At 40.5% G+C, this 22,672-nt stretch overlaps 1 long non-coding RNA gene across 1 annotated transcript; it reads right to left on the bottom strand.

The window, feature by feature from the left end:
* Positions 1-438: 438 nt before the first annotated feature.
* LOC103598882 lies at positions 439-21,254 on the bottom strand. Its single transcript, XR_551240.1, has 3 exons — positions 20,653-21,254; positions 1,463-1,668; positions 439-766 (listed from the first exon to the last, which is right to left on the bottom strand). It is a non-coding gene; the product is annotated as an uncharacterized LOC103598882 (long non-coding RNA).
* Between the last annotated feature and the right edge of the window lie 1,418 nt (positions 21,255-22,672).

Genomic DNA, 22,672 nt, shown 5'->3' with positions numbered 1-22,672 from the left:
ATTCATTAATGAATTTTATATCGATAATATTCTAGATGTCTTAGGTTGATTAAAGTGCATAATTAAAACTAATTTCACTTGTTTACTTTTACTTTTGTTTGAAGTAGCTACTAGATAACTTTAAATTACATACGTGGCTTGCTTTATATTTCTATTGACAGTACTGGTCTGACCTATCAAATGAGGTGGCTGTTTCAGACTCCATCAAATTTGCCTTTCAGCTCTAAACTTTTAAGATAAAATATTTGAAGGGAAATGGAGCTGGGAAATATCTGAGGCATAAATGTTAATAGAAAAAAATCAGACCAGATAATGCTCCAGACAATACTCTGAGCATTTAAAAATATATGGGAAGCACTGGCTGTGGCAGGTGGGGTCTGGGGGGGGGAGAGAGTACTAACTGGGAAGAGGAACAAAAACTCACAATGTTGTCAATGGTATTGATAAATACAACAAATTTTATTTCCTTTGCTCTGTGCCTTGCTTCTTTAAACAGGTATACACTGCTGGAAGTTTTTGAGAAGGGTTTTTCAACCATAGCAGAACAAGGAAAGGTAAGTTAAGGAAGAAATACAAGATGAATCCTGGCCTTCATGCTCCAGCCCCTGACTCATCCTCCTCGAACCTCACTCCAAGCCCCTTGGGCAGAGAGTCAGCAGAAGGCTTCGTGGAAGAAAGGAGTGTTGAAAGGACTGTGCAAGTAAAGGGCATTTGACCTTGGCGTAGACCATTGATTCGGGAAGGAAATGCTTCTCATGAGTTCTCTCTGAAAAAAAGAAAAAGGAAACTAGGATTAGTTAAGCTGACTCTGAAAACAAAAATGATCAGAGAATGAGGCTATTTTACATATTGGGCACCACACAATTATGGAAAAAAGTCTTTGGAATCCTGACATAATTTCAGAGAGGTCTGAACAAGGTTAAAGATGAGAAATCAGTAGACTTGCTTCCTGAATCTGACGTCTAGAGAGGTCTGTCTAGAATGGAAACAAAGAAACCGTGTAAACTTGCTAGAAAAAGGCAAAATAAGGCTCAATACGAGTCTTTGGAAGACTACTAATGACAGAGAAAACAGCAGTAGAGATCACTTGCTTGCTGTTTCTCAGAGGGAGAAAGACTTATTCATGTTTTGGTTGATACAATTCTTCAGTTGTCATAAGTTTGCCATATCTGGCCTCAGGCTTTCCAACTGCATCTAACAACCCCCAGTCCTTGTGACAGCCAAAACATACCTTTATAATATCCCAAAGCTCTTAGGAGAGTGGCACTGCCCTCTCCCTGCCCCCTTTTGGAAACCAATGAGGCTACAACCTCCTACCCCTTGCCCCAAAACACATCCTATTTTTAAAGATAAGATCAATCAGACCCTCAGGGGAAAAAAGGGATTCTGAACATTCTTTGAATTGGTTGGTGGTAGAGCTTGGCTAGAATCCAAGCCCAGTAACTCTTAATCCCTGACATACTGTCTTGGGCTTGTAGAGAAGAGCAGCACAGGATCATAGCACATCCTGGAGTAGCTGTATTATTTAGATGTACTGCACAGCATCCAGACCATGGCAAGGAAAACTTCCAACAATCTCTTTAACAGACAAACATCTGTGCATCTGCTGATCACAGGTGATGAAGATCAAAATATTATTTCTGATGTCCAAAAGCCATTTCAAAATTTCTAGGAAAAAAAGCACAAAATTATGTTTTAAATAAATTACAATGTTTAAACATTCAAATATGTATTATTCACTGTCTGTTTCATGAAACCAGTTAATCACTGTATCAACTTAACCTTGAAGCTTAAGTCAATTATGGCTCAGCTGTGGATGAATGCAGCTTTGTTCAGTTGTGACTATCAGAATAGCCCCAGAAAATTTTTGAAGTGCATTCTGCCATGCAGAACAGAATACAAGATAATGATGATTTTCTGTCTCAGGACTGTACTACTACAGTTTTACTAGATTAGACAAGTTCTAGATAATGGACAAAGCTGAGGGGGGAGCATTATACTCACTGGTATGAAATTTTTAAACTTTGGTTATGCAAATTGATTTATTGAGAAATGCATTGAGGAAAAAAGTATAAATCTCCAAAATAAATCTCACCTTGTGAGGGAGTCAAAGAAACAACAATTTAGCTATCATCTAATTCAACCCCTTCATTTTAGGCACAGGAATATTAGGGTGACCCAGACTGGGAAATGAAATTGCCTTTCCCCACAAAATGATGCTAACCATTCATCACAAAGTTGGAGCAGTATTGTAATTAAAAGAAGGTCTTAGCAGAATCCAAAAATAAGAAAAATTGTTTTTCCACAAGAAATATTTAGTAGCTTCTTTTTCTTTCTTTTGGATGTTTTAGAATCACTGGTAAAACAGGTGGCATTTGGTGTCCAATTTTTTCCTCTTAAAAAATGAAGCAGGGAAGAAATGTAAATCTCTCGCAAAATAGCAATAAATAAAAACATCTCTACCACTGGGTCCAATAAGTTGTTCAGTGCTGTATAAGGATGTTATATGTTGATTTGTTGATTTAGAAATATCCAGTTAGCTGCATAGTAACTGGTTGTAAAATATTGACTGTCCTCCTAAAGTTATTTATTTGCTGGTTGGTTGGTTGGTTCTTTCTAACACAGCCTACACAGTGTTTTGAGTTAATAATGTTGAATCTCTACCTTTAGTAAATTTGAAAATATATTTCGAGGATTTTTGCTTCTAAGAAAGAGAGAGATCTTTAAGAGCAATTATTCCACCAAAAACAATCAGAAAAGCCAGATACATCAAAATAAATAAACATGTATTTCAAAGAACCAAAAAGGCAATGAGGAGTAAAAATAGTAAATCTCCTAAGAAGGAGGTCCCTGGCAGCAGTGCACAGAGCACTTTCAGCTATTGCTGTAGGTGTTTGCAGATCCTGGGGGAAGGTAAAGCTGAGATCCTGGGCCAGCCCAGGCAGAGGACCTCCACCGTGAAACAGAAACCAGTGGAGGTGATCTCAGTGCGAAGAGTTGCAATGACAAAACTGGATATTTGCATGGCCTCAAAGAGTAGTTTTTTACCATCAAAACACATACTAAATTCCAGAGGTACACAGGGTAGAAGACTAAGGGGTTAAGTAAAATCTTCAAAGAGCAGAATGGAATTTCCCTGCAGGCTTCCAGATCTAAAGAAACAAAACCTGCTAGTGGGAAAACAATCATGAGAATCACAGATGAGAGCTGGAAGGTCTCCAGGCCTGGTGACTTTCACTGAGGCCTCCCACCACCTTTCCTAGGGGTCCCTTACCTATCTGGGAAGAGCTGAGGCTGAGAATCCAGGCCTGGCCCCAGGCAAAGGGCTCCTGCTGGGATACAAAGCAACTAGGACAACTGGAACTTTATACCCCTTGAACAGCAAATCCCCATTTCCCCATCCCCCTACCCCTGCCAACCACCATTCTACTTTCTGTTTCTATGAGTTTGACTATTTTAGATACCTCATACAAGTGAAATCACCCCGTATTTTTCTTCTCATGAATGTCTATTTCATTTAGCTTAATGTTCTCCAGGTTGATCCATGCTGTATCATATGGTAGGATTTCCATCGTTCTAAAGGCTAAATAATATTCGATTAGATGTATATATCATACTTCTTTTATCCATTCATCCATCGATAAACATTTTCTGGATATTTGCTGTATAACATTATGCCTGTAGTTAATGATACTGTATTGTGTAGTTAAATATTTAAGAGAGTAAATCTCATGTTAACTGTTCTTACCAAAATAAAAAAAAAAGAAAGAAAGAAGAAGAAAAAAAGAGATGTGTAGCTCTTAAAAAAATGTCTAGCACATGGTTAGCACTAATAAATGTTAACTATTATAATCCCCTTAAGAAAATGATCAGAGCTTTTAATGGTCACTCGGGGAGGGAGTAATAATTTAAGAGACTTAAATGACCTAAAACCAGAAACTGTTCTCTGCCTGAAGACATCAGCCTCCTAAAGAGATAAGCCAAACACCTCTCAAAAGAGCAGAGTGGAACTCCCACAGTCTCTCAGTTGAAAGGATGCAAACATCTACCAGGCTCTCAACCAAAAATACTGGTGGTCAACATCTCAGCAACAGAGGCACACCAGCAGCCGTCCAAGTCTTACAGACACTGCCACCCACCCAGCCCCAACCCAATTTGGTCATGCAGAGTGGTCACCACTACATGAACCAGAACATCATTTGAAGGTTCTACTAATTTTTATGTCTAGCATTGAGTCAATTAATGGGCACATGAACATGCCCTCTATGATGAACAACTGAAAGAAGAAAAACATAAGAGAAGCAGAGTTAAGAGAATGAGAGATAGAAGATAAAAACTTTAAAATAACTGTGGTAAATATATTGAAGAACATATGGAAAAATATGACAGAATAGATTAAAAGATGGAGAACTTTCATAGATAATTAGAATCTACAAAAATAATTTAAATAGACAACATATAAATAAAAATATAATAACCAAAATTAAGAACTTAATAGATGAACTTAACAGCAGATTAGATGCAGTGAAAAACAAGATTTGTAAACTGGAAGACGGGTTCATAGAAAATATCCAAACTACAATTTAGAGAAAAATAAAATTTGAAAAAAAAACTTTGACAGATCACTGTATAAGGGATTTGTGGAGTATAGTCTATTTGTAGATAATAGGATCATATATGGAGAAAAGACAAAAGAATCTATAATCTATTAAAATTTATTAATTTAGGGCTGAGCCCGTGGCGCACTTGGGAACTCATTTCCAAAACTCCCTCAATCCACTATCAAAACTCTCTTTGACACCCACCCATGTGGCATTTTTGTCTCTATTCTCCTACTCCACCAACCCTCACTGTTTATTCATTTATTTAATAAATTATTAAGTAGCTTGTGCTAAGCACTGGGTAAGAGCTGGTGAATTGAACATCCACAGTCCTTGCTTTTCTATCTCTTCTCATCTCTTTATTTTGCAGGTTCTCCTAGCCTTCCTGTTCACTCTCTCAAAGAGGATGTCACATCTCTTAAAACTCAAAGAATAAGGAACAATCAGCCATTTTCTTATCATACTGAACCTGTCTGGAAATTGTCTCTTCAGGTTAATAACTGCTGTTCTTGTGTTACTTATGACATAGACAAAAGAATATAGTTTTAAAATGATCTGTGGCCTCATTATCACAAAAGACCAAAGCTACCCTGTGCATAAGTCACGGACCTGGAGAAGAAAATGCAAGTGTGTGTAGGGGGAGATCAGGAGTGATGACGAGAAAAGATGACTCTGAAGCCAATGCCTCCAGGCCCCTGCAGACCTCGTTGTTCGCCCCACTAATTTGGCACAAGGCTTATATTGCGTTATAAATAGCAAACTTCTCATAGATTTGGGTCTTATTTCTCCAACTCCAAATAAATCGGAAACTTTTCAAAGGCAAGGTCTTAAACATCCCACAGCACCTAACCCTCCTGAGCGGGCAAACAGGTCACAGAATGAGGAAGGAATAAACAAGGGGAGTAATTGAAGGAAGGAAGAGAGAAGTGGGCAGAATCAGAAGCAGAATGATTCAAAACTCTAGTGAGACTTCCTTCCTCAAAGAGAAAGAGAACTGGCCGAGGCCTTATTTCAGATCTGGTGTCCTGGATCTCCTTCCGGGGTCAGCTTTAGGCTTTCCTCTGACACCTGCTTAGAAATTAACTAAAAGGCACTGAGTGGAGTGCTGGTGGGTTCCCAGTTCTGTACTATCTGAGGTGCTTTTGTGCAGAGGGCAAAACTAGGCCCCCACCCCTGTGGAGGGGCAGTAAGGCTGCTGGGAAGATTGTTATACTTCACCAAGAAAAGAAACAGAAAGCACTGATTTGAAACAAAATAAACAGCTTTTATTTATTCATACGCATTTGTTGTTTTTCTTTCTCCTTGTGTATGTGCTACATTGTTCCACAACTAATTACCTAATTACAGATGGTGAAAGCATTTAAAGGATTAAAGTGAGATCCCCCACATGTAATGTGGAGGTAGAGATATTTATTAATTGCTCCACTGAAAAATAATCTAACCCCTTTCACAGCCACTGAATCATTTATTAATCTGCCCCCTCCACTGATGTGTTTAACCAACATTAATCTCTCCAAGGTACCACTAAATACCACTGGCCATTTACACTAAGCCCTTTAATTAATCACATTAGTGGTCATGTGTTGACCCTCTTCTCTCCTGATGCCATTTATGCAATTTCCTGGGGAAAGAACTAGAACAAACATTCTGTCCATGGTTACAAGGCACTTTGTAACCAATTATTCCTTTAAAATTAAAGTCACCAACACTTCAGACAAAAGAGGTCAAAATGTGGCTATTTTTGTTTTGACATATAGATGTGGTTGGCATTTTTATTCTCCTCTATGTTTTGTAGAGGGCAATAAGAGGTATACACTAGGAAGAACATTCTGCTCAAAACCATGGGTTCTACAGAGATCCATGTAAATAAACGTCCCCTGATGTCAGTACCCTTGGGGGATGCGTTTGTCATGGTTTGCCAGGTTATACTGCAGAAATAACAACTCCAAAAGTCTCTGTGGCTTAGCATAAGGGTTTGTATCTCATTCATGCAATTTCCAGTGCAGGTCTGAGTGACATTCTGTGGCTTCTCGGCAATGCAGTCTGCTTCAGTTGTGTGTCCCCGTCACTGTAACATGAAGCCTCCTCCCTGATGAGGAAGAGAACTTCAGGCTGGAGAACTGCAAGTGGACTTTCACCTTCTCAGCCCAGGGTGACAGTTGTCACTTCCAGGGCTGATTATATAGTCCTATTCAACCACAAGGAAACTAACACATACAGACTTTTATGTATCCAGAAGGGAAGGAGAAGCAGATGTGGTAATACTATCAATGCTATCTAAGAAGACTAAGCCCACTTACCTTTACTTCAATTACTTATTAGTAATTGGTAATAATACCTTACTCCAATATGACAAATGCTAGCTTACAAAGAACTTTCCATTGCCTTAGCTCATTTGTTTTTATTCTATCACCGTTTATGTCTCTCAATTTCTATCATGCAACTCATGCTGGGAAGTGCCCAACTTTACCACATATGTATGTTTACTATGTCAGTTCTTACCAGCCTTCTCACTGTGGATGTCATGATTCAAGATTACAAAGACTAAGATGATATGTGTGTGTAATTTTTCTTGTGGACTGGGTCCATACATTTCAGCAGATTCTCAAAAAGTTTTCCCTCTATTGATCTATTGATTTCTTGAGGGTTAAGACTGTTATAGTAATCTTTTGATCCTGCAGAGGATGTGTCAAGTACCTGGCATGGCCAAGTGGATACAATAGATAATTGAGAAAGGGATTTAGTAAAAGAAGTTGGGAGGAAGCAGGAGCCCTGCTAGAGAACATGTGTAGATGTTCTGCAATTGGAGTGAGGGGATCTGGACCAATAGGCCCAGCAAGAGGTCATTAATGACTTGGAGAGTGGCAGGGAAGGAGCTAGGAAGCAGAATCAGGGTACAAAAGGAGAGCAGCAAGATCTAGAAGACAACCATTTGTGTATCTGTATTTTGCAAAGCCCCAGCAAAATCGTCCCCTCTACCGCTGGATGCTGCTCCTCTGACCCAGAGCCTGCTCTGCACTGAGCTCCTGGTGAGAAGCGGTCTGGCTGTGCATCTAGGCATGTCGACCACATTTTCTGGAACTAGGGATTAGCACATACACTGAACATTTTAAAATGAGTTCTGTGATTTACTTAGCATGTTGATTCACACATGTTTTGTAAAGAAACCATCACTTATCATTGAGTTTCAAAGCTAGAACTGCTCTTATCTGGTGGGAAGATGAGAGGGTGAGGTTCTAGTGTAGAAAGCATTAACAACAAACACAAAACAAAATAAAACGTTCAAAAAAGAAATTATGTTAACACAAAATGCTATCCCACAAAAGATAAAAATCCAAAACTAATTTCTACTACTATAGCATAGTTCAATCTCTGGGGAAGGCTGAAAGAGTTTTACATTTTTATTCTAAAAGTGAGGAGGTTGGTTTATTCTGAAATCCCAGGAGGTTCTTTATAAAGTGACAATGTTCAAACATCGTTTAAAGAACACATGGTGCACCTGAGCAGGTAAGCACTCTTTTCCCACACAAGGAAATCTTGTGCTCAGCCTAAGCCACTGCTCCTTCCCTTAGCATTTCCAGGAGGAAGAAAAAAAAATTACTCTGCAAAATTTTTGGATTTGAAACACCCTCCTGACTGTGCTTTGTCTACTAACATCACACCTGTCCATCAGAAGCCAGCTGAGAACCCCCCAACCCCACAGACTTGCCTGTTAGGACCCTGTGACAGTAACTAACATTTCTGGGGATGTGATATATACCTATGAAACAGAGTCTTCAGGCCTTCAGATGAAAAAATTGTAGTCTGGCCCTTCTAACACATGACCACACTAATCTGCTTACATGTTTGTTACCCAGACAGACCTCTAACCCCTCTAAAGTGGGAAAGAAACTTTGTCATTTCATTTTTGACTTTATGCCTAATGGCGTTGACCGTATAGCAGAGACATAATAATGCCTGTTAAAAAGACAGAGGTGGGGGGAGGTGAGAGAGAAAGGAAAGAAGGGAAAAAAGAAGAAAAGAAGGGGGGAGAGTCACAGAGGGGGGAGAGAGAGAAATAAAGAACAAGAGAGTGAGAGAAAGAAAGAGAAAGAGAGAGGGAGGGAGGGAGGGAGGGAGGGAGGAAGGAAGGAGCTCAGATATGAAAACATTTTCCAGACTGACAGTAAAGCTCAGGGACAGAACTAGAAACCTGTCTGGCCACAAAGCTGCCTCCAAATCCTTCTCTCCCCACCTCTGAACTCCTTTAGTCCGTGGGGTCTGGTTGTGAAATGAGAGGTATCATTCTTGACTTGTTTCCGTCAGTTGGTGGCAATTGCCCCAATAAAAACTTGCACTAAGTGCTTACTTTCTGCCAGTTCCAGTGCATGATTTACATGCACTATGTAATATTTTAGTGTTTGAAAATCGTGCACTAAACATGGACACAGAAATGCGCATAAAACAGTAAATGTACATTTTAATGAATAAAGTGATCCACCACATAAATGCCACCCAAGTTAAATAAAAAGAATCATCAGAACCAAAGCCCCTGGGTGTCCCTTCCCTCCCTACTACCCTGTAGAAACCCCTGTCCTGCCATTATGACAACAATGGTCTTGCTTTTCTTTTGTTTTTACCTCCTATGTCCATGCATTATCTTATGTTATCAGCAGAGTTCCCTAACAGGTAGGTGTGCAATGACCATCGGTGTTGTAGGGAGGAGGCATCTGCAGTCCAGAGTTCAGTGCTGCTGCACAGCCCACATGGGTGGAAGAGGCCCAGCGGCCTTGCTGGGCAGCAGCAGCCAGAGCTCCAGCTCCTTTGGACCTGATTCCAATCTTTGCCCAGGGATCTGTCATTCACAGCTGCTTCAGAGCTCACATTCAAGGTTTCTGAGCTAGTGCCATCTCTCTGAGAGCACAGCGGGACTCGTGAACACATCTGGAGTCAGGCCTGTGTTTCAATGAAGGCCATTTGACTCAGCCGGAAAAAAAGAAAAAGAAGAAAGCCAGTGCCAGGACACCCAGCGTGCCCCTCACCTGCCAGCATGGCGGAACGCTAGCTTTAAGTGCAATTATTCTGGAGGGGCTGGGACACTGGTTTTTATGTGAACAAACTCTCCATGTAAAAACGTCGTTATCACCACTCATGTCCAAGATGTGAAGTCCAGATACTTGCAGCATGCCCATTACTACAAATTGCAGTTATACCCTGTGTTCTCCACCCAATTATCCCCGACCTCCCTCCCCATCCCCCTTTCCCCCATGCCACTTTGTATCCCTAGGTGTGCTCTCTCCCTCTGCAAGTTCAACACACCACTGCAGACTTTCTTTCTTTCCTTCTTTCTCTCTTTGTATCTCATGAATATTCATAACCAATAAAAAATGTACTATGCAAAGAAATAAAAAAATAAAAGGATGATCTGCTAAAAATAAATAAATAAATAAATAAAAATGTATTACTTTTTGGAAAAAAATAAATAAAAGCCGTGCTAAATCAAGAGGTTGGACAGAATCTCAGAAACATCCTGCCAAAGCCCCTGAAGTTTAAAAGAGCAAGAAACCCAGGCCTAAAGAGAAGTGACTTGTTCAAGGTCACACAAATGTGGTAACACACAGTGGTGAATAATCAGAGCAGGTAAATACCATTCTTTTAAGCATGCCAAGCCCCCAGCAAAGGTGAGTCATCTGGTGTTTCTTTCCTGTTCCAGGCTGGCCGGCCCCTTTTGTTCACACTCTGTTTTGAGGTTCTGGGAAGCAAGCCAGGTAACTCAAGGGGTTTAGATAAAGCTAACCAAAACAGGTTCACCTTTTTACCCTAAGCCCAAATTTGAGTCCAGAGTTGAGTAATCCAAGCAAGAGTGGGTTCACCACTGTCCCCACATGAATGTACCCAAAACCATTAGAATGCGTTAGTCACTAATAATCCCTCACACCTATAGGAGCCTTTGTACAGCCCTTTACAGTTTACAAACTGCTTTCACACAAGTTATTTCACATGGACAACATAAGAATCCTCTGCAAAAGGTCAAGGCTGGTCATTTTACTTCTATTTTTAAAGAAGGAAGCTAAATATTTACCCAAGATCACAAAACTAGTGAAGCTGAAGTGGGCCCTACTCCATTACTGAACTTGGTGACCAGAGAGAAGAGACCTGGGACACAGTGTCACCCACGTGTTTCATCCTTCACCCCGTGACTAGTGACACTGCAAAACATTACAGACAGCTCCAATGACTAGCTCTGTACCTCAGTTATCTCTCTCTCATATGCCCCCAACATTTAAGGATGTTGGAGGGATAATTTGATTTAGAACATAATATTACCTATAAAGAATTTTTACAATCATAATTATCAGCAAGTATGCCATTAGTCTAAAATGATTCAGACTGTCATTATTTTCTAATATGGAATCTCTATATGCTTAAGTCAGCATGTTAGAGCTACAAGTAACTTTACAAATGATCTTGGCCCATCTCTCTCATTTTATGGCTGACGAAACCCTGAGGCCAAGAAAAAGGAAGTAAGGTGTCCCAGTTGACATAATAAACAAATCCATGGGAGAGCCAGGGCAAACACCAGAATCTCCTGAGTCCCAACTCTACGTTCCTTCTATCCCACTGACCTGTCTTAATGCCCTTATCTTTCATTAGAGCAACCCCTGAGCTGATGTGTACTGAAACAATTCACACAGAGCGTATAGTACTGTGACTGTCTCTTGCGAATTGTAGCATTATCTCACAAAGCCACTATCTCCATCAGTAACCTTCTGCCTGGTAGTTCTGAATCTTCCGAGCCTGAGGTCCTCATCTGCAAAATGCAAACAATCCCTGTGCCTCCCACTTCACACTGTTGTAAACTATAAGCTGTTATGCAAATAGGAGAGGTTACTATCAGTATTTATTTTGGGGTTTGCATTCTGTGCAATCTTAGCAAGCAACAGTACCTCTCCTTGCCTCAGTTTTTCTGTCTGTAAAGGGGAGATACCATGTACCTTGCGTCTGGCTCAGAGTGATGCTATAATGATGTGTGGAGATATTAACACACCCAGATCTCTTCTAAATAAAATGCATTCTAGTTTTTAATGCCCTCATCAATTACTCATTACTATTTCACCGATCTACATTAATCATGCTTTTACTTATTCAATGAGCATTGATTTTGTACATACTATGTGCCTAGTACAATGAAGAGGGGAAGTGCATAAAGGAAGCAGAAGACCTAGCCCCTGCCTTCAGGAAGCAAAAAATCCCAAGATAAAATGACGCAGAAAGAAATAAAATAGACAGAATGAATCTAAAAGGGTACCCACAGGCACTATGGGACGGCAGGAAAGTAATGTCTCATTCTTAAATTAGTCCATTAGGGAAAAGGATTGTTCACTGCTTTGATGCAAAACAAAATAAAAGAGACAATAACAATTAGAATTAGAATCTTCCACCATGACCCTCCCAAAATCAGCACAAGGGAATTCTAGTCTGGTAGGCATCGCCTTTTCTAGAAAGGCTCCCTCACTCGACCCAGCCACAATTAGTGCCTTCTATGAATCCCATAGCTCTGTCTGTACTTCCTTTGATAGTTCTACTCCTTCTCCATACCTTATAGTCGTATGCAAATTATCTTTGCTGTCTTGCCAGTATCTTAGTCATTTCTCCCTCTCTCCTCTTTTTTTTTTTTTTGTCCACACCTGTATTTCAACTGCATGTAATAGCACTCAGAGACATGTATCGATGTGGACTGAACTGAAGGAATTAACCACCTGAGAAAGAACAGGCTTGCCAATTTTCACAGCCTGCTTCCACTCTCCCCACGTCCCTGTAATTCTTCTACTAGGAATCCTTTTAAGCCAGGTTACATAACTGGGTGAAGGCAGGACAGGATTTTACCCCACCCATGGAGCTGCTGGGAGGCTGTAGAGAGGTCCCGAAAATGCATTTTACAATCTTCAGTAATACACACACACACACACACACACACACACCTATGCACACGAGAAAACAAATAAACAAAGGCAAACAAATACAGAACCTGGTCAAGATGTACAGGAGGTGCAGCTTAACTTTCGTGACCCAAACTAGCCTTACTATGGGTCCCATTTCCACAGCTATCCAGTTGCTCGGGGCTATCTCTGACTGCTTCAAGTTTCTACTGCAAGGCTATACATGGTCTGCCTTTCTGTCCTGTACCATGTTTCCAGACTCTTCCTTCTCCCAATAACCACCAAAACTCTACAGAACACCTTCATCCATAAGTTCTAGTTTGTGAATCCATATCAACCTTTAAAGCTACAAATACTTCCAGCCCCTCCTTGACATTCTGACTCAGTAGGTGTTAAATGAAGCCCAGGAATGTGGGTTTTAAGGATGTTTTCTTATTGATTCTAATGCACACTCCTCGTTGAGACCCATAAATGAGTTAGACCCCTGTCTAATTCACATGATAAATAGGGGTGTCATAAAAAGGCATACACTAATCCAAAGCCACCCAGAGATTTCATGACTGAGAAAGGACTCAAGCCTCCTGATTCCCACTCCAGGTTCTCCTGGTTGGTACAACAAAATTGACAAAAGGAAGGAAAACTAACTCTTCTTGCTACTCGTCCTGATTTCATTCCAGAAAGAGGCTCAGCAGAAAAAAAAGAATATTTCAAAGGTTTAAGTGTGTAAACTTACCATAATCAGAAGAGTGGATTTGGTATAAATATGTAACTTGCATTTGAAAACAAGAACATATAAATAAACAGAAAGTGTTGTGGTCCAAATTTTTATTGAAACCAGTCCTGTGAATTACTGCAGGGATTCTATCAATATTTCAACCTGGAAGAAGACTACCTGAAGATTCTATAAAGAGCTGCTGTCATCCAGATGAAATTTCTCCTTTGTTTCTCAGTCATGTATTATTATTTGTAATATTTCTAATATCACTTTTGAGATAATAAGCTTGAAAAAATAAAGTCTCATGGATGCATGGGGTTTTATGATAAACAGCAGGGCAGGAGGAAATTGTTAGTTTCATTTTAGTTAAATCATCTCATTTTTTGAAGGTCCTCAAGGGCAGGAAGCAGTACACACACATGTCAAATTGGTGGCATTACACCAAAATAGAGATATTAAGGAAAAAAGAAATAAAAGATTGTGTTATATACAAGTGGGAAAAATAAGGCCCATTTGCAACCTAGCAACACTTAACAATAGTTTGGCTGGGATCAGTATGCTTGTGTCCCTCAAAAAAATAAATAAATAAATAAATAAAATACAAGTACATGCCTACTTCTACAAAAAGACTTTAATAATCTGAAGTAGACAAGTTTCATTCCTTTTATCTCTCTTCTATTCGTGGCTGCAAAGGATAATTCAGTGGAACATGACTAAGAGCAATTCACAAATTCTGACCAATTAACATTGTCCATTTTCTGACTGAGGAAAAAGAGTCAGGTACACAAGATGATGAATTAATTGAAAGGAGGCAAATATGTTTAAAAATGTGTGGAGAAAAACAGGAGTGGAATGAGACTATTAACACTTGTTTATCACCTTATCTTTCATCTAAAAAAATCTATTTTCATTAAGACATCAAAAAAATGTGCACATCCATTCAAAGGATATTTATTAAGAACCAAGAAAGAAAGTGTGAGATAAAAAAATGCATCTATGATTTCATCCTTATCCCATAAGAAGATACCAAGTATTACTGGGCTTAGTAGTCAGGAGAGGCTATGCTTTGCTATGTTAACAAATTAATCCCTAATCTTAGTAGTGTAACACACTAAAGCTTTTTTATTTTGTTTTGTTTTTGGTCACTCAAGTAAAGTCTAATTTAAAATTGATCATCCCTCTTTGGCGACTTTGCCCCCTGGTTGCTTCCATCTTTCACTTCCATCACAGTCAAGTTCCTCCTTCAAAATATGAGGACAGAAAAGGCAAAAACATGGAGTAGCCCCAAGGCTCGTGACTGTCCCGTGTCAGATGGAACACATCACTGCTCACATGTCCAGTAGTGAGGATGCAGGCATGTGGGATGAGAACTCTAACTACGAGGTAGCTGGAGACAGATCACCTCCTGTGTAGCCAGCAAGAGAAATGGTGACCAGAACATGTCATTGTATCCACCACAGAGGGCCAATAAACGTGCTAGAAAATCAGATGTAGAAGACAGCGGTGCCATTCTGAGTGGCTGGGGAGAGTTCTCCTAGGGAGAGAAGATTAGAGTTGCCTTCAAGAAAAGACAGGGCAGAAAATGCAGAGCACATGCCATGTGGAAGAGACATTGTGACCGAAGCTCTGAAGGCAGGCAGTAGAGTTCTGGTTTTGAATAGTAGTTAAGAAAACAAGCCCTGTCAGTGAGAAATGAAAGCAAGCAACTGGGCGTGGATCCTGTTTTGAATTACAGAAAAAGGAGCAGAAAGGCTTTTTGAAGAGCAGCATTGTGTCTTCACAAACAGCACTGTGGAAGCCAGACTGTCCATGCAATCATAGGTATGACCAAAATATCTAATCCTGAAAGCTGAAAGCCTCCCACTTTCCCTAATTTACCTCATTATCCCAATTATCCCAATGGTCACTAATTACTATTGATTCTACTTCCTACATAGATCTCGAATCCATACATTCCTCTATGTCCCCATTATCTTTGCCTGATCCCAAGCCCTAGGATCACTTACCTAGTCCTATGGACTGAATGTCTGTGTCCCTACAAAATTCTTATGTTGAAACCCTAATTCTCAGTGTGATGGTATTGATGTTTGGAGACAGAGCCTTTGGGAGGTAATTAGGTCATAATGGTGGAGCTGACATGAAGACATTAATGCCCTTGTAAGAAAAGACAGGAGAATTCTCCCCACCCTCAACCCCTACCATGTGTGCATACGGCAAGAAGGTGGCAGTCTGCAAGCCAGGAAATGAGCCCTCACCAGAAACTGACAAGGCCAACACCTTGATCTTGGACTTCTAGCCTTCAAGAACTGTGAGAAATAAGTTTCTGTTGTTTAAGCCCCCCTGGTCTACAGTACTTACTATGCAGCCCAAACTGACTAAGGCACCTGATCTCTGGCCACATCCCCTTTGTTGGTCTCCCTGCTTCTGTTCTCTTTCTCTTTCAGTATAAACCTGACACTGTGGGCCAGAATGGCCTTTACAAAAACCATTTCAAAAATGATATACCATAAGGGCCCCTCCTGACCCAGCCCATGTCTACTCACAATCTACCAATAGCAAATCACTTTGTGCTTTTGTGAAAATATTAGATTTTACATGACTCTTGAACATTTACACGTGCTGCTCCTTTTAACTGAAAGGCCTTTCCACTTTTTTCCTCCTCAGAAAAGTCCTATTTATTCTGCAAAGCCTTTTCGTAAAACAGTCTTTTAGTAAAACTGCCTTTTCCTGATCTCTCCCACAGTTAATAATTGTCTGCTCTGTGCTTTTAAAAATTTTGATCCCTTCCATTAGTTTGCATTTGTTTGTATCCTAGCCATCTTCCCACATGTGATGTGAGCTCCACCGAGAGCAGGGGATGTGTCTTCTTCGCCTTTTCACTTCCAGGTACAAGCCCTGTGTCTGGTTCATTGCACAAGTTCAATAAGTGCTTTGAAATCAAATATGAAAGTTAATATTATGAATAGTATCTAAGGTATATCCTCAATCTAATATTTAGGCTTCTCTCTATGTGCTTCAGACTAATAACAATAGTGAAATAATGCAAAGTATCATGAAGGAGGAATATTGAGAAATAAAATGCTATTGACTCTGTAGGGCAGAATTCTTTAGTACCTAATAGTTACTAAGACCTTATTCTGGGTCTTTAATACCTAATAGTTACTAAGTCCTTATTCTCTGACTGTGCTAAATGCTTTAATATATTATCTCATTTAACACTCAACAAAACTCCTTCAGGAAAAATACTATTATTCACATTTTAAAAATAAACAAACTGAAGCATATAGGGATTAAGCATCTCACACAAGGCCATACATCTAAGTAATGGAGCCAGGATTTAACTCCAGGCATGCAAAACAGAACCCCTACGCTAAATCTGCTTTATGATAAGAGAACAAGCTTGGATGCCAGGATCAAAGGCAAAGGCACAGACAGCAATTAAGATGACATTAAAGCAAGAGGGATGATGGAATGGAAACATAAGCACATGCATAAATTAAGCTCCTCGCCCTTAGTAATTTAGAAATAGGCTGAGTATGTGTTCGTTGCAGTGGTATGTTAACTACATGTTCTTAAATAGAAATCATACTTTATTAACTATGTGCTATGTTTGTGATTAGATTCAAACTTTTGACAACTTGAAAATAAATAAATACCTCATTATGACAAAGATAATTACTAAGCCAGGAAAACAAAGTAAGCCATCATTGGTAGCTATAAAAATGAGCTGTGACACCAAAGGAAACACCTTGAAGAACAAGTGAAACAAATCTAAGTTGCTGCTTTACTCTTTACTATTTTTAAATAAGCATGTGTCCACTATTTTTTGTTGGTTTGTTTGTTTTTTGTTTTATCTTTTGGCAGGTGGACAGTAGGGGATCTGAACCCTTGAGCTTGGTTCTACAAGGCTGCACTCTAACCAACCGAGCTAAACAGACAGCCCACTTGTCCACTATTATTAAATTCTAAAGTGTTTCTATCACTCAGCAGTGGATTTATTACAAGTTTACTGGAGATGCCTTGCTCTGGGGTATAGGTTGCAGGGGAATTTAAGTTGGTGGGAGGGCAGTGGATAAAGGAAAGACAGAAAGAGAGACAAAGAGACAGAGAGAAGGAGAGATAATCTCCTGTGAACTCCCCAGAGCTATCACTATCAATTCAAATTCAATTCTATTCAACTAATACGTATTAACCTTCCACCGTGCAGCGTGGACAGTGCTCAATGATGGGAATACAAGTGAAAATATCACAGATACAGTGCCTCCTCCTAAGGAACTTATGGTCTCATGGTAGTTACAGACATATAACTAGGCAATGCCAATATAACAGGAAAAAAGCAGGGTACAATGGAACATCTACAAGGGCAGCTAAGGCAGATTCGGTAAGTCAGAGAAGGCTACCAGGCGGAGGTGAAATCTCAACCGAGACCTGGAGGAAGAACTTTCTTGCCAGGACAGGATAAGAAAGAATCTTAGCAAAGGGAACATAAGCAGCCACACAAGAAAGAGTGTGGGCTGTCAATGAGGCAGAGCAACAGTTGAAAATAAACAAATAAGCTTAATGGGCAAGGCTGAAGCAAGAAGCAAGAGGGCAGGTGGCAGAAATTAGGTGGAGCAGCAAGGAAGGGCAAGATCAGAAGCTGCCACATGGGCTTTGGATATTTTCCTCAGGGCGATGGAGAACTACTGAGGGTTGCAAGCAGGGAACCAACCTAAAAAATGTGCATTTTAGAAATCCCTCTGTTGACAGTGTGGGAAGGTGACTATGAGAAGCAGCATTGGGGTCAGGGGAACACTTAGGAGGCAGGTGCAGCAATTTAGATGGAAGTTTCTGGGGACTGGAACTAAGGTGGCAACAGTAGGAATGGACTAAAGTGGAAATATGAGAAAGAACATTCAGGAGAGAGACCCAACAGGAGAGGGGGGTGTCATATGTGGGCCTGAGGATAAGGGAAAAGCGATAGATAACGTCCCGGCATTGGCTTGCAAAACTGGGAGGCAACGGTGCCCATCAACTAAAGACAAAAAGGGAAGCACAGGTCTCCAGATAAAAGGTGTTCTGCTTGCGACATCCTGCCCTTTTAGTGGCCGTGGGACAGCCACAAGGACACGTCTTCTAGGCTGTTGGATATTTGGGTCTGTGGTTCCATTAGGAAGTCATCAGATGGAAATGTGATGAAAGTTATAGAAGCAGATAAGATGACACTGTGAGGATGCATTGAGAAGAGAACCTGGGAAAGAATCCCGAGGAAAACCACTACTGAAAGGACGAGTAAAGGAAATAAGCCCACAAAACATTGTAAGATGAATAGCCAGAGAAGTGGAAGGGTACGCAGGAGAGTGTAGCAAAGTGAAAGGAAAGAAACAGCTTATCTCAGCAAGGAAGAAGTTGTCATCTGAGCCAGAAGTCAGGTAAGGTAAGGACCCAAAGCATTCATCAGATTCAGTGCCAGTGGGACCATTGGTGAGAGCTGTTCAGTGGGTGACAGGTGCACAAGGTAGCCTGTGGTGGGTTGGGATAAAATGTGGACAGTATTGACAACTCTTCCAAGACAGGAGTATATCTCAAGAGAGATGTACAGTCAGGAGATGTTTTTGAGATATGAGACTTTTGTTTGCATGCAACTGGAAAGGAGCCAGGAAAATAGGTGGAGTTATAGATGAAGGTGAAGAGAAGGGCTAATTAGAAGTGTGAAGTCCTTGAGAAGGCACCAGGAGATGGCATTCAGAGCATAGGTGGATGGGCTGGTCTCTGTAAAAGGACGGGAATCCAGATGCAATGTGAACAGCAAAGAAGTTATCCTTTGAAGAGACAAACCCAGGATTTTTATCATCAATCAACCAGTAGCCAAAAGGTGAATTTACCATCTGGAACCAGAGAGTTTCCTTGTTCACTCAAGCTTCTGCTCTAACCTCAGCCTATTAGCACAGTGCACTGGGGCACAGGAGTTTAAACAAGAGAAACAGGAGTAAAACCTCAGCTCTACTGTACAACCCACTTTTGATGCAAACTGATACGTTTATTTCCCAGCTCAGTATGAGCAAGTCTGAGATGAGTCTCGCTTCTGTTGAGATGGATCAGAGAATGTCTAGAGAACATAATTTCAGGTATTTACCAAGTGCCTACTCCTCGACTGCTGTCACTGTACACAAGAGAAGAACTTCTTACATTTGAGTAGTACTTGACTAATAATGACTATACTGCACTATACTGCATTCAGAATGCCTGGGGAAACAGTTTAAAATGCAGATTCCTAGGGCCAATCCTGAGATTAGGCTTTGATAGATTGGGAGAGAACCTGTGAATCTGTATTTCTATCAGGTTCCCCAGTGCTGTTAGAGCACTATTTGGAAACCAAATACTACATGTCACATAACAAACCTTCTTGGACATTATCTAATTTAGTGCATGTGCTAGGGATTGGAGAGCTCAAATTAGAGAAAGCTGAACCCAAAACACTGACAGCTCAATAAACAAAACAGACCATTACTCATGCGTGCATTGAGTCAGGCAGTGTATACATACTGAGAGCACACTATGCACCAAATCCATGCTCAGCAAAGGGAATTCAGATTTAACTAGATTTGGGCTTTTCCTCAAATACTTTGTGTCTGTTAAAGGAGAAAGAAGAAAATCGATCCATGATAGCAGTTCAGTCTGATGAGGGTTTTCACATAGCTGACACATCTCATGGCCAATCTACACATGATGTATGGAAGCATAAAAGACAGTCTCACTTAGAATGACTTGAGGGTACAGATACATTGGAGGGGCTGACGCTTGAAGGGTTTATAAATTTTGAGTGGAAGCTAAATGCGGAAGGCAGGGAAAGACAGTCCGGACAGAAGGAAGAGGAAGCAGCGTGTAATAGTGAACCAGGCCTATGCAGAAAAGCTCAGCCATCATCAACAAGCGGGAATTGGATCCATGCAAAAGGAATGCACTCTCCTGAAACCAGAAGAAGTCACAAGAAGAGATATTAATACTAGGTGGAGACAATTTTGTGCAGTATAAGCCTCATACAGGAAAATATTAAACCCACAAGTGCTGAAGATTTTGCCCAGGGAACATTCATGAGACTTTAATGGCTCAATGATAAGAAGCCACTAAAGATAGTTAAATGAGAACACCCAGTTATGGGAAGGAACTCAGAAAATGTGAAAATGTGGAAAGCAAAATCAGAAGAGGGCACTTAAGAAGAAATAGAAAGTTAGTGTGTCAATAATACACACAGTCAGGTTAAGAAAAGCAGGATGGCAGGATTCTCAGCTGAAAGGAGTTTACCATGCCATTTTTGTGGTCTAGAAGTAGAAAGCAGGTAAGACATTTAGAGAGCTGGCTAAGTTATTCACATGGAAGCTATGGGAGTTTGAAGAGCAAATAATAGAGAGATATGGGGTACCTGGAAGAGACAAACCTGTCCATTGTTGGTTTCTTTTCAGTTCTGGATGATGTGAACATGCTGAGATGCCACAGGGATTCCATCAATTGTACGTCAACCATAACAGTAGGAACAGATAGTAAGGGGAGGGGGATACCGGTTGTTCTGAGATAGGTCTAAAATGAAGGAGAGTATATTAATCAGTGTACGCTAACTGCCATAACAAATAACCACAACATTGTTTGGTAGCTCCACCCAATAAGATTTATTTTTTCCTCTCATCACAGTCCAGTGCAGTTTGTGTGGGAGGGAATATTACCTGCTCTACACAGTCATTCAGAAACCCTGGCCTCCTTCCATCTATTGGCTCCTTCACCTATTAGATCCTGGGAGTTCTATCAAGCATCCTCTACACACGGCCAAGAGGGAAAAGAGAGTTTATGGAAGATCTTGCTCATGATTTCAGTTTTGGTTTCAAGAGCCAAGCCTGGGAGTGGCTTCCTCTACTTTCACACACATTCCATGGGGCAGAACTCAGTCACAAGGCGCCCAGCTAACTGCAGGTGTGCTGGGACTTGTTACTTAGCTGCCTGCCAGGCAGGAAGGGAAACAGGGTTAGTGACATCATAGCACTGTCTGTGCTCCAGATGGGTACAGAGAATTCTTTGGCCCAGATTAGGGTGAGTATGCTAACAGCCTAAGGCCAAGGACAGATGAGACAGTGAACTTCACTAAAGGATAAATGCTAAAGTGGGGCACATAATTAAAAACAGAAAAGCATTTGGTAGCTACAATTACAAAAAGCAGTATTGAAGGAGAATGCACATTCCTTCTGAATCCTTATCTCCAGGACTAATTTTAAAGGATAACAATGTGAGCCGAGGACCTGATCAGTAAAATTTGGGAGAAAGACTTTCATATAGTGCTAAAGAAGGAGCCCAGAAGAAAAGATGGAAGATAACACACCAGATGGCTCCAGTAGAAAAGGTCATATACGTATGACTGACTGCTAATCACTGCCCCCTGACCTTTGCCCACACATATCCCACACACCAGGAAATGTTCATTTAAAAACAATTCAAAATCCTTCAGACTAATGTGATTGGCCCCAGGGCTCACTCACATAAATCTAAAGAGAGCTTTAGGTCTCCAAGTATTCTAAGGAAAGACGGTGCTCTCAACACCTTAAGACAGAAGCAATCCCACACTCCAGCCAAGGACACCCTTGGACAGGCCATCTAGGGCTAGCTTTTGCCTGGAGCAAAGATGAGACAGAACCAGACATTTGTCTTCACCTAGTAGGGCATGGGACCCTCTTCCCGGTGCCACAAAGAATAATAATAAGGTGGAATTGATTAAAAGCTCACTATGTGCCAGGCACTATGTTTACATGCATGAACTCACATTCAGTGATGTAGACAGTTATTATCTGTGTTTAACAGATGAGGAAACTGATGACCAGAAACTTACCCAAGGTCACCCAGCTCATAAATGTTGCAATAGAGTTCCAACTATTGCAACTAGTTCCAAAGTTTGTGCTTTAATGATGACACTATTTTCCTGGTGTAAAAACAGGTAGGATGTGGTAGAAAATTATAGAAAAATAAAACAATTTACGAGCAACATTTTGTGATAAAAATAAAGGGGTTTCTAATAACGGCATCCTTCAAGTCGATTGGTCTATTTCTTACTTTATTATCTTTGTAATTGCCAAAGGGCTACAGAGCGTATATGCATTTTTCTTAGTTTACTTTTAGCTCCCTTCTTTCCCCAGCCTCAGTCAATGTGTTTCCAGATTTATATTTTAAGGGTGTTCCCAGGGTATTTATTCTCTCTTGTGATTACTAAAGCAGTAAGCCTTTTATCCTGGCAGGGAGGAGGGGATGAAAGGGAGATCCAAAAAGCTGCACAATGATATCTTAAACTTTAGGCACTATCTCTCCAAGCACTGATAAAATTTTATGTTAATTATCCTTTAGAGTGTTGAGATACCAAGCAACAGGAGCAGCCTGTTTACTCCATAGTCTGGAGTAGTTTGGCATAGAACAGCTAGGAC

This window comes from Galeopterus variegatus, unplaced genomic scaffold (assembly GCF_000696425.1).
Source record: "Galeopterus variegatus unplaced genomic scaffold, G_variegatus-3.0.2 Scaffold2771, whole genome shotgun sequence".
Classification (NCBI taxonomy): Eukaryota; Metazoa; Chordata; class Mammalia; order Dermoptera; family Cynocephalidae; genus Galeopterus; species Galeopterus variegatus.
The sequence above is the reverse complement of the archived record's forward strand: the minus strand, read 5'-3'. Positions and strand labels throughout refer to the sequence as shown.